The sequence below is a fragment of the Arachis hypogaea genome, chromosome 18 (assembly GCF_003086295.3).
Source record: "Arachis hypogaea cultivar Tifrunner chromosome 18, arahy.Tifrunner.gnm2.J5K5, whole genome shotgun sequence".
In the NCBI taxonomy this organism is placed as follows: Eukaryota; Viridiplantae; Streptophyta; class Magnoliopsida; order Fabales; family Fabaceae; genus Arachis; species Arachis hypogaea.
Window position 1 is genome coordinate 24153777 of NC_092053.1, and position 17462 is coordinate 24171238.

The following is a 17462-nucleotide window of genomic DNA, read 5'->3' on the forward strand; positions in this document are numbered from 1 at the left end:
TTAGGATCATAAGCTTCTTCCTCAGAAGATGCCTCTTGAGTACTGTTGGATGCAGCTTGCATTCCATTCAGACTCTGAGAAATTATATTGACTTGCTGAGTCAATATTTTATTCTGAGCCAATATGGCATTCAGAGTATCAATTTCAAGAACTCCCTTCTTCTGAGGCGTTCCATTACTCACAGGATTCCTCTCAGAAGTGTACATGAACTGGTTATTAGCAACCATGTCAATGAGTTCTTGAGCTTTTGCAGGCATTTTCTTTAGGTGAATGGATCCACCTACAGAAGTATCCAATGACATCTTAGCTAATTCAGACAGACCATCATAGAATATATCCAGGATGGTCCATTCTGAAAGCATGTCAGAAGGACACTTTTTGGTCAGTTGCTTATATCTCTCCCAAGCTTCATAGAGGGATTCACCTTCTTTCTATTTGAAGGTTTGAACATCCACTCTAAGCTTACTCAGCTTTTGAGGAGGAAAGAACTTGGCTAAGAAAGCCGTGACCAGCTTATCCCAAGAGTTCAGGCTATCTTTGGGTTGAGAATCCAACCACACTCTAGCTCTGTCTCTTACAGCAAACGGGAAAAGCATAAGCCTGTAGACCTCGGGATCAACCCCATTGGTCTTAACAGTATCACAGATCTGCAAGAATTCAGTTAAGAACTGAAAAGGATCTTCAGATGGAAGTCCATGAAACTTGCAGTTCTGCTGCATCAGAGAAACTAATTGAGGTTTCAGCTCAAAATTGTTTGCTCCAATGGCAGGAATGGAGATGCTTCTTCCATGTAAATTGGAATTAGGTGCAGTAAAGTCACCAAGCATCCTCCTTGCATTATTATTATTTTCGGCCGCCATCTCCTCTTCGTGTTTGAAAATTCCTGTAAGGTTGTCTCTGGATTGTTGTATTTTAGCTTCTCTTAGTTTTCTCTTCAGAGTCCTTTCAGGTTCTGGATCAGCTTCAACAAGAATGCCCTTTTCCTTGTCTCTGCTCATATGAAAGAAAAGAGAACAAGAAAAGAAGAGGAATTATCTATGTTACAGTAAAGAGGTTCCTTATTGTTAGTAGAAGAAGAAAGGGAATAAGAGTGAAGAAGAATGGATAATCCAAACACAAGGGTGAGGACAGGAGCAGAGATATGAGATGAAAAGAAGTGTTAGTAAGTAATTAAATAAATAGAAGGCGATGAGAGAGAGAAGTTTTCGAAAATAATTTTTGAAAAGGAGTTGATGATTTTCGAAAATTAAAGGGGAAATAAAATTAAAATTAAAATTTAAAACAATTAATTAATTAAAAAGAATTTTTGAAAAAGAGGGAAGTATTTTCGAAAATTAGAGAGGGAAGAGTAGTTAGGTGGTTTTGAAAAAGATAAGAAACAAACAAAAAGTCAATTAGTTAGTTGAAAAAGATTTGAAAATCAATTTTGAAAAGATAAGAAGATAAAAAGTTAGAAAAGATATTTTAAAATCAAATTTTTGAAAAAGATATGATTTAAAAAGATATGATAGAAAGATATGATTAAAATTAGTTTTGAAAAAGATTTGAATTTTAAAATCAAAATTAATGACTTGACTCACAAGTAATCACAAGATATGATTCTAGAACTTAAAGTTTGAATCTTTCTTAACAAGAAAGTAACAAACTTGAAATTTTTGAATCAAAACATTAATTGTTGATAATATTTTCGAAAATTATGAGATAAAATTAAGAAAAAGATTTTTGAAAAATATTTTTAAAATTTTCGAAAATAAATAAGAAAAATGAAAAAGATTTGATTTTTGAAAAAGATTTTGAAAAGATAAGATTTTTAAATTGAAAATTTGATTTGACTCATAAGAAACAACTAAATTTTAAAAAGTTTTGAAAAATTCAACTCAAATTTTCGAAAATTTATGAGTGAAAAAGGAAAGATATTTTTTTATTTTTGAATTTTTAATGCTGAAAGAGAAAAACATCAGAAAGACTCAATGCATGAAAATTTTGGATCAAAACATGTGATGCATGCAAGAACACTATGAATGTCAAGATGAATACCAAGAACTTATTTTTTAAAGATTTTCAAGAGAAGAAAATATGCAAGACACTAAACTTAGAAATTTTTAATGCTTAGACAATATGAATGCAAGAATGCATATGAAAAACACAAAAAGACACAAAACAAGAAAATATGAAGATCAAACAAGAAGACTGGCCAAGAACAACTTGAAGATCATGAAGAATGCAATGCATGAAATTTTCAAAAATAAAATTTTTTTTTTTGAAAAGAAAACAAAAAGAAAATTACCTAATCTGAGCAACGAGATGAACCGTCAGTTGTCCAAACTCAAACAATCCCCAGCAACGGCGCCAAAAACTTGGTGTGCGAAATCATGATCATTCTATTCCTTGGTAATGGTGCTAAAAACTCAATACGCACGTTCATGATCCTATATCTATTTCACAACTTCGTACAACTAACCAGTAAGTGCACTGGGTCGTCCAAGTAATAAACCTTACGTGAGTAAGGGTCGATCCCACGGAGATTGTCGGCTTGAAGCAAGCTATGGTCACCTTGTAAATCTCAGTCAGGCGGATATCAAATGGTTATGGAGTTTTTGAATAATAATAATAAATAAACAGAAAATAAAGATAGAAATACTTATGTAAATCATTGGTGAGAATTTCAGATAAGCGTATAGAGATGCTTTCGTTCCTCTGAACCTCTGCTTTCCTGCTGTCTTCATCCAATCATTCCTACTCCTTTCCATGGCAAGCTTTCTGTAAGGCATCACCGTTGTCAATGGCTACATCTCATCCTCTCTGTGAAAAAGGTCCAAATGCTCTGTCACAGTACGGCTAATCATCTGGAGGTTCTCGATCATACTAGAATAGGATTCACCCTCCTTTTGCGTCTGTCACTACGCCCAGCACTCGCGAGTTTGAAGTTCGTCACAGCCATCCCTTCCCAGATCCTACTCGGAATACCACAGACAAGGTTTAGACTTTCCGGATTTCAGGAATGGCCATCCATGGGTTCTAACTTATACCACGAAGATTCTAATATCTCAGACTCGGTCCTCTGTATTAGATATCTAAGAGATACTCATTCTAGCTTGTTTGCATGTAGAACGGAAGTGTTTGTCAGGCATGCGTTCATAAGTGAGAATGATGATGAGCGTCACATAATCATCACATTCATCATGTTCTTCGGTGCGAATGGATATCTTAGAAGTGGAATAAGTTGAATTGAATAGAAAAACAGTAGTACTTTGCATTAAATCATGAGGAACAGTAGAGCTCCACACCTTAATCTATGGAGTGCAGAAACTCTACCGTTGAAAATACATAAGTGATGAAGGTTCAGGCATGGCCAAATGGCCAGCCCCAACGTGATCAATAGATGAAACTAAAGATTATCCAAAGATGAGAATACAATAGTAAAAAGTCCTATTTATACTAGACTAGCTATTAGGGTTTACAGAAGTAAGTAATTGATGTAGAAATCCACTTCCGGGGCCCACTTGGTGTGTGCTTGGGCTGAGCATGAAGCTTTCACGTGGAGAGGTCATCCTTGGAGTTCAACACCAGTTTGTAACGTGTTTCTGGCGTTGAACTCCACTTTGCAACTTGTTTCTGGCGCTGAACGCCAGACTGCAACATAGAACTGGCGTTGAACGCCAGTTTACATCGTCAATCCTTATTCAAAGTATGAACTATTATATATTGTTGGAAAGCCCTGGATGTCTACTTCCCAACGCAATTGGAAGCACGCCATTTGGAGTTCTATAGCTCTAGAAAATCCACTTTGAGTTCAGGGAGGTCAGAATCCAACAGCATATGCAGTCCTTCTTCAACCTCTGAATCTGATTTTTGCTCAGGTCCCTCAATTTCAGCCAGAAAATACCTGAAATCACAGAAAAATACAAAAAATCATAGTAAAGTCCAGAAATGTGAATGTAACATAAAAACTAATGAAAACATCCCTAAAAGTAACTAGATCCAACTAAAAACATACTAAAAACAATGCCAAAAAGCATATAAATTATCCGCTCATCAGTCGGCCAGTAAAAACCAGCCCGAAATACCTTTTTAGAAAGAGCTCGCGCCCCAAGGTGGTTGCCGCACATGCCACCGTGAACTTCCTCCAAGACCTCCTTTGTGGCAGAGGTCGGGACGCACTTGAGGAGGGGTATTGAAATCCCTCTTCTGTATAGGGTGTTGTCTACCAAGGTGTAATATTGTGCCTCTCTTATGAGCCTTTTTGCTTCCTTTTTATCTGTGGGAAGTGTTTCAGATTTGAGCTAGTTGATTATGGGGGTTATCCATCCTTGGCCTTGGTCCGATATGTTTAGTACCGTCGGCTCTTCCGAAGTTGACAGATTTTGTAGTGTTTCCTGGATGAGGCTTCTATTATTGCCCACTGGTTTGGTGCTGGCTAGTTTTGAAAGTGCATCGGCTCGAGCGTTTTGTTCCCGAGGTATATGTCGGATCTCGTATCCCATGAATTTTCTGAGTTGTTATCTGGTCTTATCTAAGTATTTCTGAATGGTGGGATCCTTGGCCTGGTAGCTCCCTTCTATTTGCGAGGTGACTACTTGTGAGTTGCTGAAGGTGAGCTTTTGAGCTCCAACTTCCCTAGCCAGCTTCGAACCAGCCAGTAGGACTTCGTACTCGGCTTGGTTATTTGAGGCAGGAAACTTGAACCTTAAGGAAAGTTCGAGTTGGGTTCTCTGGTCACTTTCTAGGATGACACCCGCTCCACTCCCGGCTTTTTTTGATGAGTCGTCAACGTAAAGGTTCTAATCTGTGGGGGTGCCCAGGGTGTCGGTGTACTCTGCGACGAAGTCGGCCAGGTATTGAGACTTGATGACTGTCCGAGCTTCATACTTAAAGTCAAATTTAGACAACTTAACTGCCCATTGTAGGATTCTTCCTGCTAAGTCAGTTTTCTATAGGATACCTTTTAACGGTTGGTTGGTCCGTATTCTAATGGTATGGGCCTGAAAGTATGGTCGGAGTCGTCGAGAAGTAAGTATAAGGACGTAGGCGAACTTTTCTATCTTTTGATAGTTTAGCTCAGCCCCTTGTAGAACCTTACTGATGAAGTAGATGGGTTGTTGCCCATTTTTGTCTTCTCTGACTAGGGCTAAAGCTATCGCCCGACTTCCTACGGCAAGGTATAGGATTAGTTCTTCACCTTCCCTGGGTCGGGTTAGGATGGGTGGTTGCCCCAGAAATGTCTTGAAGTCCTGGAAGGCTTGTTCACATTCTGGAGTCCATTCAAACCTCTTTTCTTTCCTTAGTGTTGCGTAGAAAGGGAGAGATCTCAAGGCCGATCCAGCTAGGAATCTAGGCAGGGATGCTAGCTTTCCATTTAGTTGCTGTACCTCTTTGACACAGGTCGGGCTTTTCATGCTAAGTATGGCTTGGCACTTATCTGGGTTTACTTCAATCCCTCTCTGGGTAAGCATGAAGCCCAAGAATTTGCCAGCTTCTACCATGAAAGTGCACTTTACGGGATTTAGTCTCATCCCGTGCCTTCTTATGGTGTTGAATACTTTGGCGAGGTCGGATAATAGCGCTTCTTCTCTTTGTGTTTTTACCAGCATATCGTCTATATAGACCTCCATCAGCTTTCCTATGTGGTTGGAAAAATGTTCATCAACCTTTGGTATGTAGCCCCTGCGTTCTTAAGTCTGAATGGCATGACTACATAGCAGTAGTTTACTCTTGGGGTTAGGAACAAGGTTTTCTCTTGGTCAGGATGATACATCAGGATTTGGTTGTACCCTGAGTAGGCATCCATGAAGGAAAGGTACTTGTATCCCGATGAGGCATCTACTAGGGTGTTTATATTCGGGAGTGGGTAGGGATCTTTTGGGCAAGCTTTGTTGAGGTCGGTGTAATCAGTACACATCCACCACTTCCCATTTGACTTCTTTACCAGTACGACGTTGGCTAGCCGTAATGGGTACTTAACCTCCCTTATGAACCCTGCTTCTAGTAAGGCATGTACCTGTTCTTCCACGGCATGCGATCTTTCCGGGTCGATCTTTCTTCGCTTTTGTTGCACTGGCCGAGATCCAGGATACACTGCCAGTTTATGGCACATTAGTCCGAGATTAATTCTGGGCATGTCCGCGGCTTTCCATGCAAATAGGTCAGAATTCTCCTTTAGGAACTTTGTCAATAGTTCTTTTAGGTCTCCTTTTAGGTTTGCACCTATGTTCATTGTTTTGTCCTGGGAGTCTTCGATTTGAATCTCTTCTGTCTTACCTCCTGGTTGTGGACGGAGTTCTTCTAGAGCTCGGATTCCTCCGAGTTCAATGGTATTGGAATCTTTTCCTTTGGGGTCGCCTTTTAAGTTTAGGCTTTCATTATAACAACGCCGCACGATTTTTTGGTCTCGTTTGATGGTGGATATTCCTTCTGGGGTTAGAAACTTCATACATAGGTGAGGAGTGGAGACTATCGCTGCGAGCTGGTTTAATTTTGTCCAACCTATAAGGGCGTTGTATGCAGAGTTCACATCAACCACAATGTAGTCTATGCTTAGTGTTCTGGATCGGGCTCCCCTTCCAAAAGTTGTGTGCAGTGGGATGTATCCAAGTGGTTGGATTGGCGCATCCCCTAGTCTGAACAGGCTATTGGGATACGCTCTGAGCTCCTTTTCTTGTAGTCTGAGTTTATCAAAGGCGGTTTTGAACAGGATATCCGCAGAACTTTCCTGGTCAACTAGTGTTCGGTGAAGGTTGGCATTGGCTAGTATGATGGTAACGACCACGGGATCATCATGCCCGGGGATGATGCTTGCAGCATCTTCTTTAGTGAAGGTGATAGTGGGGAGGTCGGGTGACTTGTCCCCTTCTTCGACGTGGTATACCTCTTTAAGGTGTCTTTTGTAGGATGATTTAGAGATCCCTCCTCCTGTAAATCCTCCATTGATCATGTGAACATGTCTCTTAAGGGTGTGAAGGGGGCGTTCAGCTCATCCATCCTCTTTGTCCCTTCTTCTCTTTTTTGGTTCGTCCACTTTGTTGGCTAGGAACCGATCTAGTCTCCCTTCTCGAGCCAATTTTTCTATGACATTCTTCAGGTCATAGCACTCGTTGGTAGTGTGCCCATAGATTCAGTGGTATTCACAATATTCTGTCCAACTTCCTCCTCTTTTATGTTTAATTGGGCGAGGGGGTGGGATCTTTTCAGTGTTATACACCTTTCAGTAGACATCCACGAGGGACACTCGAAGAGGGGGTGTAGTTGTGGTACTTCCTGGGTTTCTCAGTAGATTGGTCTTCGTTTTTCCTGAACTCTTTATCCTTATCTGGAAGTAGGTAGGAGAATTCGGTCTTTGAGGTTTCTCCTAATTGGGAGTTCTCCTCCATATTGATGTAGTTTTTCGCCCATTCTTGAACCTCGTTTAGAGATGTTGGGTGCTTCTTGGATATCGAGCGGCTAAAGGGTCCTTCTCGTAGGCCGTTGATGAGTCCCATGATAGCTACTTCTGTTGAAAGATTTTGTATGTCAAGGCATACCTTATTGAATCTTTCCATGTAGCTACGAAGGCTTTCCTGATCTCCTTGTTTAATTCCTAGCAAGCTTGGAGCTTGTTTGGCTTTATCCTTCTGAATGGAGAACCTGGCGAGAAACTTTTTGGCAAGGTCGTCGAAGCTTGCAATTGATCTTGGAGACAGGCTGTCGAACCACTTTATTGCCGTCTTAGTTAGGGTAGTCGGGAAGGCTTTACAACGAGTCGCGTCCGAGGCATCTGTGAGGTACATCCGACTTCTAAAGTTGCTGAGGTGATGGCTCGGGTCGGACGTACCATCGTATGGGGTCATGTCAGGAGCTTTGAAGTCTTTCGAGACTTTATCTTTCATGATTTCTTTTGTAAACGGGTCTTGATCCTTGTGAGGGTTATCCTTGTGAGTGGTCTTAGTTTTGAGGTCGGCTTCGAGTTTTAGGAGCTTGTCTTCCAGCTCTTGATGCCGTCTTGTTTCTCTCCGGAGGTCTCGTTTGGCAGCTCATTGACGTTCGACTTCTTGTTCGAGTTGTTTGAGGCGATCCTGCTGTTCACGGATGGCATCTAAAATTTTCGTGTTCAGGGGTTGCTTGTCTCCATTGGATTGGTGTGTGTCCTTTGATGTGGCATCCATGTTCTTAAGCGGCATTCCTTCTTCCAAACTGAAGGTATAGTCGTTGGCAGGGTTGTTTTCCATGGTGATGGGATGACTGATGACAAGTCATCTTAGCCTAGTTTCACTAGTCTTTTTCTTTTGTTTTCAAATGCATTATGCACTTTCTTGAGCCATAAGCAAGCCAATTGGGTAGATTTTCATACTTCCTTTGATTTAATCAACCATAGATGAATTAATGCAATTTCATGAGGTTTTATGCTATAATTGTCACATATTATGAAAGAATGAATATCTCATGATTTTGAGCATAGCTTTGATGTGTTTGGTTTATTAATGATAGGTGAAGAAAGCTTGGAGAAAGGTTGAAGTAAGAAGGAATGGTTAGGAGGAAGAGAGGACAAAAAGTTTGAGCAAAAGTTTGCCTCAAACTTTAGCTCAAACTTTTGGAATAAGTGAAAACGAACCAGCCACCAGGGAGCAAAAAGCTTGAGCAAAAATTTGCCTCAAACTTTTTGGCAAACTTTTGGCATCACAAATCAACACCCTGGAGAGCAAAAGTTTGCGCCAACGTTTGCCTCAAACTTTTTGGCAAACGTTGGCGCCATGAACAACACACCCTGGAGAGCAAAAGCTTGCGCCAACGTTTGCCTCAAACTTTTTGGCAAACGTTGGCGCCATGAGTGTGCAAGGGGGAGCCAACGTTTGAGCAAAAGTTTGACCCCAAACTTTGGCTCAAACGTTGGTAGCAGCAAGGATGGGGTGGCTGATATGAAAAGTTTGAGTAAAAGTTTGCCTCAAACTTTTACTCAAGCTTACATGATTCCAAACCCGGTTCACTTCGGTTCTTCTCCAAACTCCAAGAGCAATCAACCAAGGCCTCTATCAACCCAATTCCATCAAGAGCAAAGGCCCAATTGAAGGCTTGAAGACCATTTGAAGAAAGTGTATAAATAGCATAGGATTTAAGTTTTCAGGAAGCTTTCCTTTTAGTTTTCATAGAGAGTTTTCGGAGAGCTTTTGGTGTTGAGTGAATTTTAATTTCTAAGTCTCGGGGAAGGAGAATTGAATTCCCTTCCTCTTAGTTTTCTTGCTTTCAATTTCAATTACAATTATCTTGGATCTTGGGTTGGAGAATTGAAGGAATTCTGTTTCAATCTCATCCTGAGATCTCTTTGTTTAATTTTACTGCACAATTGAATTTCCGTTTCTGTTAATTGCTTCTTCATCTACTTTCTCTGCAATTTACATTTCCTTTGCAATTGCCCTTGTTGGATCAAGGAAGGTAGTGAGATCTAGACTTGGTTATCTAGTCTCTTGACCCCTGAGATCTGAATTATCATTTTACTTTCTCTGTTTAACACTTTTCATGTTCATTTACATTTCCATTCTAGATCCGGTTCAATCCAAGTTATCTTCTATTCCTCTGCTTGTTGAATTTTACTTTCCCTTGTTTAATTTCTGCAAATCCAATTCCCAATTCCCTTTACAATTCAAGCCATTTACATTTCTTGCACTTTAAGATTCTGCAATTTACATTTCTTGCGTTCTAAGTTTCTGCCATTTAATTTCTTGTTCTTTAAGATTCAGCACTTTAAATTTCAGTTCTCTTTAATTTCATGCAATTTACCCATTCCCTTTACTTCCCATGCAATTTAAATTCTGCAAATCACAATTCACTCAACCAAATCTTGATTCGCTTGACTAAATCAACCACTAAACTAAAATTGCTCAATCCTTCAATCCCTGTGGGATCGACCTCACTCCCGTGAGTTATTATTACTTGATGCGACCCGGTGCACTTGCCGGTGAGTTTTGTGTCGGATCGTTTTCCGCACATCAAGTTTTTGGCGCCGTTGCCGGAGATTGATTAGATTGACAATGATTAAGTGAGGTGGAGATCTAGATCAAGCACTTTTTCTTTTCTGTTTCTTTAACTTTTGACTAACACGCTAACTGTTTGAATTTTTGCCTAAGCTAACTAATATTTCACTTCAGCCATGGATTGAAGTGTTATTGCTTTTCTGGTATTGTGTGATTCTTGTGTTTTGCTTGTATGTCAGATACAAGAAGAGAGATCCCTACCTTTCATGAAACTGACGAAAGAATCCTCCGAAGGCTAAGAAGAGAAGCAAGAGAAAAAAATGTTGCTGGAGAGGAAGAATCAGATGAAGAATATCATGAATTGGAGGAACACTCAACAAATCCAACAAATCCACCAGTGAGAATGGCCAACAACAATGGTCAACCCCAGAGGAGAGTCTTGGCTTCATATACACTTGCTAATCCAAGGCATTGTGGGAGTAGCATCCTTACCCCAAATCTCGATGCAAATAACTTTGAATTAAAGCCCCAACTCATCACCTTGGTGCAGAACAACTGTTCTTATGGAGGAAGCCCCTTGGAAGATCCAAACCAGCACCTATCCACCTTCCTGAGGATATGTAACACAGTGAAGACCAATGGTGTACATCCTGACAGTTACAAATTGTTGTTGTTTCCATTTTCCCTGAGGGACAAAGCTACTCAATGGTTGGAGTCATTTCCAAGAGAAAGCATCAACAATTGGGAGGATCTAGTGAGCAAGTTCTTAGCAAAGTTTTATCCTCCTCAAAGGATCATCAGGCTCAAAACAGAGGTTCAAACATTTACTCAGACGGATGGAGATTCATTGTATGAAGCATGGGAGAGATACAAAGCTTTACTCAGGAAGTGTCCACCAGAGATGTTTAATGAATGGGATAAACTCCAAAATTTCTATGAAGGACTGACAATGAAAGCTCAAGAGGCACTTGACTATTCAGCAGGAGGCTCAATGCAACTCATGAAGACAGCTGAAGAAGCTCAGAACCTCATTGACTTGGTGGCTAACAACCAATATTTCTTTGCTCATCAGAGACAATGCCAGCCATCACAAAGGAAAAGAGTGTTAGAAATGGAAGGGGTTGACACCCTCCTAGCTCAAAACAAGATAATGCAGGAGCAGATTCAACAACAATTTGAGCAGATGACTAAAAAGATTGATAGCTTGCAAGTTGCAGCAGTGAATACAAGCCAACCATCAACCAAATGGGGGCAAAATGAAGAAAACCAAGAAGATCAGCAGCAGGAACAACCTCAATATGTGCATAACCAAAGCTCCGGCCAAAATGAAGTCTATGGTGACACCTACAATCCATCCTGGAAGAACCATTCAAACATAAGATGGGGAGATAACCACACTCAAAACCAGCAACCATGGCAATGAAATTCAAACCAAAACAACTCAAGAAACAACCAAAAACACAACCAGCAAACCACTAACCCCAATCCATATAGAAAACCCCAAAACAACCACCCAAATTCTAGCTATTGTCCACCCAATAACCAAACCACTAACCAAAACACCTACCATCAACCTTCAACACCCCACAACCAGCCACAAACATCACAAGACACTCAAAGGATCTCCAACTTGGAGACATTGATGGAAAAGATGATGAAGCACCAAGAGACAATGATGGAGAAACTCATGAAAAATCAAGAGATGGCAAGACAAGATCAAGAAGCAGCAAGAAAAGAACAAGAAGCAGCAAGAAAAGATCAAGCCACAACAAGCAAAAACCAAGAAGCTTCAATCAGAAATTTTGAGAGGCATATGGAACAAATGGCTAAACGAATTACAGATGCATCCCCTAGTGCCACTCAAGACCACCCAAGGGACAAAGGAAAAGCTACAAAGTGGGAGGAGTGCAAAGCAATCATAGTGGAAAGTGAGAAGAAAGCCATCAATCAGGAAGAACACAACAGAGAAGTTCCACAAGAAGAGACAGAAGAGAGAAGTGAAGAGGATCAGAAAATCAAGAATGTAAAAAGCTCAAAGAGAGATAAGGACATCCTTGAAACACAACTACAAGAGAAGAAGGAAAGGGTGAAGCCACATATCCCCAAACTTCCATACCCTCAGAGGTTCAAAAAAGAGAATGAAGATAAGCAATACTCAAAGTTCCTGGACATATTCAAGACCCTCAGCATCAATATTCCTTTCTTAGAAGCACTTGAACAGATGCTAGTGTATGCCAAATTTATGAAGGAAGTGCTGACAAAGAAAAAGTCCCTAAAAGAAGGACAAATTGTTGAGATGACAATGGAATGTAGTGCTATTCTCCAAAGAGAGTTACCAGAGAAGAAAGATGATCCTGGGAGTTTTTATATACCTTGCACCATAGGAGACATAACAATTGAAAAGTCATTCTGTGACCTTGGTGCAAGCATAAACTTGATGCCTTTGTCTCTAATTAGGAAACTTCGAATTTGTGAGCTGAAATCCACACGAATACTCCTTCAAATGGCTGACAAATCCATCCAGCAAGCAGTTGGAGTTGTAGAGAAGGTACTGGTAAAAGTGGGAAAATTCCTTCTCCCAGCTGATTTTGTCATCCTGGATATGGAGGAGGACCCTAACACTCCCATCATTCTGGGGAGGCCTTTCCTGGCTACGGGCAGAGCATTGATAGATGTTGAAAAAGGGGAATTGTTGCTGAGAGTGCATGATGAGCACCTAGCATTCCATGTTTTTAAAATCCCACATGAGCCCACTCAAGAAGAAGAGTGTACGGAGGATAAGGCCAGAGATCAAAGTTTGAAGGAGGTAGTCAATGAGTTAGCTCCAAAACTTCCAAATCCATGCTTGAAAGCAGTAGAGATGGTGCAACAAACCAAAGAAATCAAGGAGGAACTAGATCCAAAACCTCCAGATGAGAAATTCAACATCTCAGAAAAGGAATCACCAAGGCAGGGAGTATCTTTTGAGAAAGAAAAGAAGAAGAGGCCAAGAGGGTGGAGAAACAAGAAGATCCCTACTGAAGGCTTTTCACCAGGGGATAAAGTAGTGTTAAACACCCAACCAATGAAGGTGTCCCCACAATCATCTGAATACTACACTGTGAACCGGGTCCTTTCACTTGAACACCTAGAGATCATCAAAAAGGAGACCGGAAGGAAGTTCACAGTAAGAGGAGAAAAGCTGAGGCACTATGATTTTCAACCCCCATGATCTAAGAGGATCGATGTCAAGCTAATGACAATAAAAGAGTGCTTGTTGGGAGGCAACCCAACCTGAGGTAGTTTTCTTTTCATAGCTTTTTCAATAAAAAATGTTGAATAATTGATATGTATTGCAAGGAGCTAAGTTTGGTGTTGCACACCAAAAACAACTTAAGGGAGAATGGAGGATTCTAAGTTTGGTGTTCCACCAAAACCTCATTCAAAAGCACATTCTAACTTCCTGCACATTGCTAGTCCAAGCAATCAAACAGATTATTCAACCACTTAACTGCTTTTTAGTCTTAACTTCATAACCTTTAGCAAGGATACAAGATTCTGCCTAGAGTTAACCTGCTGTATCCAGAGAAGTGGCAAGAAATTAAGTTTGGTGTTCCCACACCAAATTAAATCCACAAGCCACACTCAATTCATGCATACTAACTGGTCATCTAAGGGCTTGAGAAGCAAGCAACTTTTGAGAATTGTGCAGGGAATTCACCACCATTTGAAGACACTATGCATCATAACTCAAAAGGGCACAACAGAAGGAAGGACAAAGGAACTGCAAACCAATAGGTTGTATTTACACTTAACTCTTGCTGTTGAAAAAATGTTTTGACTTATGTTTTGTTAAAGTGTTCATCTAATACAAGTAGAATCACTCTTAAAATAAGTAAGCTAGTCTATGTGTGTGCTTGTGTGTTTACTTTCACTGAACAAAAAGCATGCTTTGTCCCCTGCATTTTTAATTCAATAAAAGAAATTTTTGAATGTGAAGTGAGATAGTTCTCTGTTAGACAGAAGTACAATAAAAGTAAGTGGTGGTATGTATGTGTGATTGTATGATAGCTCACTTTTAGTGAATAAGAGAACTAGGATGTCTCCCTCTAAGTAGAAAGTGGCCTACTGTCTATGAATCTCAATCAAATAAAAATCCTTGGTTAGAAAGAAAAACAAAAAAAAAGAAAAAAGGGGAGAAAAATAAATAGCCAAAGAGTGGCAGAACAAAAGAAAACAAAAAGAAACAAAGCTGGACACCAATAGCTTGAACCTTAGAATATATGCCTGTGGTGTCTTTGTATTAGGATCTGCTTGGACTACTAAGTTCTTTGGAGTGCATCAACACTCGGTGACTTGGGTTAACTAACCCGGGATCATCAGCTGAAAGTCCACTATCAAGAGCAACCTAACTACAAGGCATTTAGTAGCCCAAAGAGGTGCTGGGCATCAATGTTTTAAGAAGGAATGTGAGCCAAGTGTCTATAGTGAATAATGTGTCAAGTATAAACAAAAGAAAATGAACTTGCTACACATGACACTCAAATAAAGCTTATGAACAAAATAATAGCCAAGGATAAAGGAATAACGAGAGGTCATAGCAGTATGTTACTTGAAGCTTGAAGGAGACTTTCTAGGCTTAAGAGTCAATAAAAAGTGAGTGTTTACATATCCACATAAAACCCCATGAACTACCAATAACACTCTACTAGCATGAACATCCTCTTCCATTTCATTCTTTCTTCTCAATAAATCTTTTCTTGCTTGGGGACAAGCAAGCTTTAAGTTTGGTGTTGTGATGACAAGTCATCTTAGCCTAGTTTCACTAGTCTTTTTCTTTTGTTTTCAAATGCATTATGCACTTTCTTGAGCCATAAGCAAGCTAATTGGGTAGATTTTCATGCTTCCTTTGATTTAATCAACCATAGATGAATTAATGCAATTTCATGAGGTTTTATGCTATAATTGTCACATATTATGAAAGAATGAATATCTCATGATTTTGAGCATAGCTTTGATGTGTTTGGTTTATTAATGATAGGTGAAGAAAGCTTGGAGAAAGGTTGAAGTAAGAAGGAATGGCTAGGAGGAAGAGAGGACAAAAAGTTTTAGCAAAAGTTTGCCTCAAACTTTAGCTCAAACTTTTGGAATAAGTGAAAACGAACCAGGGAGCAAAAAGCTTGACCAAAAGTTTGCCTCAAACTTTTGTGCAAACTTTTGGGCAAAAAGCTTGAGCAAAAGTTTGCCTCAAACTTTTTGGCAAACTTTTGGCATCACAAATCAACACCCTGGAGAGCAAAAGTTTGCGCCAACGTTTGCCTCAAACTTTTTGGCAAACGTTGGCGCCATGAACAACACACCTTGGAGAGCAAAAGCTTGCGCCAACGTTTGCCTCAAACTTTTTGGCAAACGTTGGCGCCATGAGTGTGCAAGGGGGAGCCAACGTTTGAGCAAAAGTTTGACCCCAAACTTTGGCTCAAACGTTGGTAGCAGCAAGGATGGGGTGGCTGATATGAAAAGTTTGAGTAAAAGTTTGCCTCAAACTTTTACTCAAGCTTACATGATTCCAAACCCGGTTCACTTCGGTTCTTCTCCAAACTCCAAGAGCAATCAACCAAGGCCTCTATCAACCCAATTCCATCAAGAGCAAAGGCCCAATTGAAGGCTTGAAGACCATTTGAAGAAAGTGTATAAATAGCATAGGATTTAAGTTTTCAGGAAGCTTTCCTTTTAGTTTTCATAGAGAGTTTTCGGAGAGCTTTTGGTGTTGAGTGAATTTTAATTTCTAAGTCTCGGGGAAGGAGAATTGAATTCCCTTCCTCTTAGTTTTCTTGCTTTCAATTTCAATTACAATTATCTTGGATCTTGGGTTGGAGAATTGAAGGAATTCTGTTTCAATCTCATCCTGAGATCTCTTTGTTTAATTTTACTGCACAATTGAATTTCCGTTTCTGTTAATTGCTTCTTCATCTACTTTCTCTGCAATTTACATTTCCTTTGCAATTGCCCTTGTTGGATCAAGGAAGGTAGTGAGATCTAGACTTGGTTATCTAGTCTCTTGACCCCTGAGATCTGAATTATCATTTTACTTTCTCTGTTTAACACTTTTCATGTTCATTTACATTTCCATTCTAGATCCGGTTCAATCCAAGTTATCTTCTATTCCTCTGCTTGTTGAATTTTACTTTCCCTTGTTTAATTTCTGCAAATCCAATTCCCAATTCCCTTTACAATTCAAGCCATTTACATTTCTTGCACTTTAAGATTCTGCAATTTACATTTCTTGCGTTCTAAGTTTCTGCCATTTAATTTCTTGTTCTTTAAGATTCAGCACTTTAAATTTCAGTTCTCTTTAATTTCATGCAATTTACCCATTCCCTTTACTTCCCATGCAATTTAAATTCTGCAAATCACAATTCACTCAACCAAATCTTGATTCGCTTGACTAAATCAACCACTAAACTAAAATTGCTCAATCCTTCAATCCCTATGGGATCGACCTCACTCCCGTGAGTTATTATTACTTGATGCGACCCGGTGCACTTGCCGGTGAGTTTTGTGTCGGATCGTTTTCCGCACATCAATGACTTCCAGGTTCCTCGACAACGGTGCCAATGTTCCAAGGGTTACCTGAAATTGGAGGTCGATCTCGGACGAGATCTTCTGAACTGGTCAAGGCTGCCACGTCCGACTTGTGGGAGTAGGAGGTGCTATTGGTCCTCATTCACCGGAGGGGGTGGTACCTGTAATAGACTCCGATGCTTAAGTCAGTACGGGCTTTTTGCAGGTTTTTTGTAGAAATTGGAGTATATCTTATACCTGGGTGCTCCAGTATATTTATAGTAGTGATGGGTGACCTTCCTTGAGATAAATTTGTTATCTTATCTTTTCTTTTTGTGGGTAAGGTCATTATCTTTGGTCAACCGCCTTTTTGTGGGCGGTGGTTCTTTTACCTTGGGCCTTCTTGGGCCTCTATGTCAATTTGGCGAGCTCTTTATAAAGAGGTCGGTGGCGAGCCAACCTTAAAATAGATCGGTCGTTTTGTCATTGTCCAACCCAAACCTTATAACTCGGTCTAGGGTATGAACACTGCCATTAGTGCAAATAACTTTGAGCTAAAACCATAGCAGATCACTCTAGTGCAGCAGAATTGTCATTTTCATGGACTCCCGCAGGAGGATCCTAATCTCTTCATCTCCAACTTTCTGCAGATCTGTGATACTGTAAAGACGAATGGAGTGAATCCTGAGGTTTACAAGCTCATGCTCTTCCCATTTACTGTGAGAGATAGAGCAAAGTAGTGGCTTGATTCTCAGCCCAAGGAAAGCTTGGACATATGGGACAAGGTGGTCAATGGATTTCTGACCAAGTTCTTCCCACCCCAGAAGTTGACTAAGCTTAAGGTGGATGTCCAAACCTTCAGAAAAAAAGATGGAAAATCTCTTTATGAAACCTGGGAGAGATACAAGCTGATGATAAGGAGATGCCCTCCTGACATGTTCTCTGAATGGACAAAGCTGCAGATCTTTTATGATGGCCTCA

At 40.2% G+C, this 17462-nt stretch overlaps 1 non-coding gene across 1 annotated transcript; it reads left to right on the forward strand.

Annotated features, from left to right (window-relative positions):
• The first annotated feature begins 356 nt into the window (after window positions 1–356).
• LOC112774331 (small nucleolar RNA R71) lies at window positions 357–464 on the forward strand. The gene has a single exon (XR_003188825.1). It is a non-coding gene; the product is annotated as a small nucleolar RNA R71 (small nucleolar RNA).
• The last annotated feature ends 16998 nt before the right edge of the window (window positions 465–17462 follow it).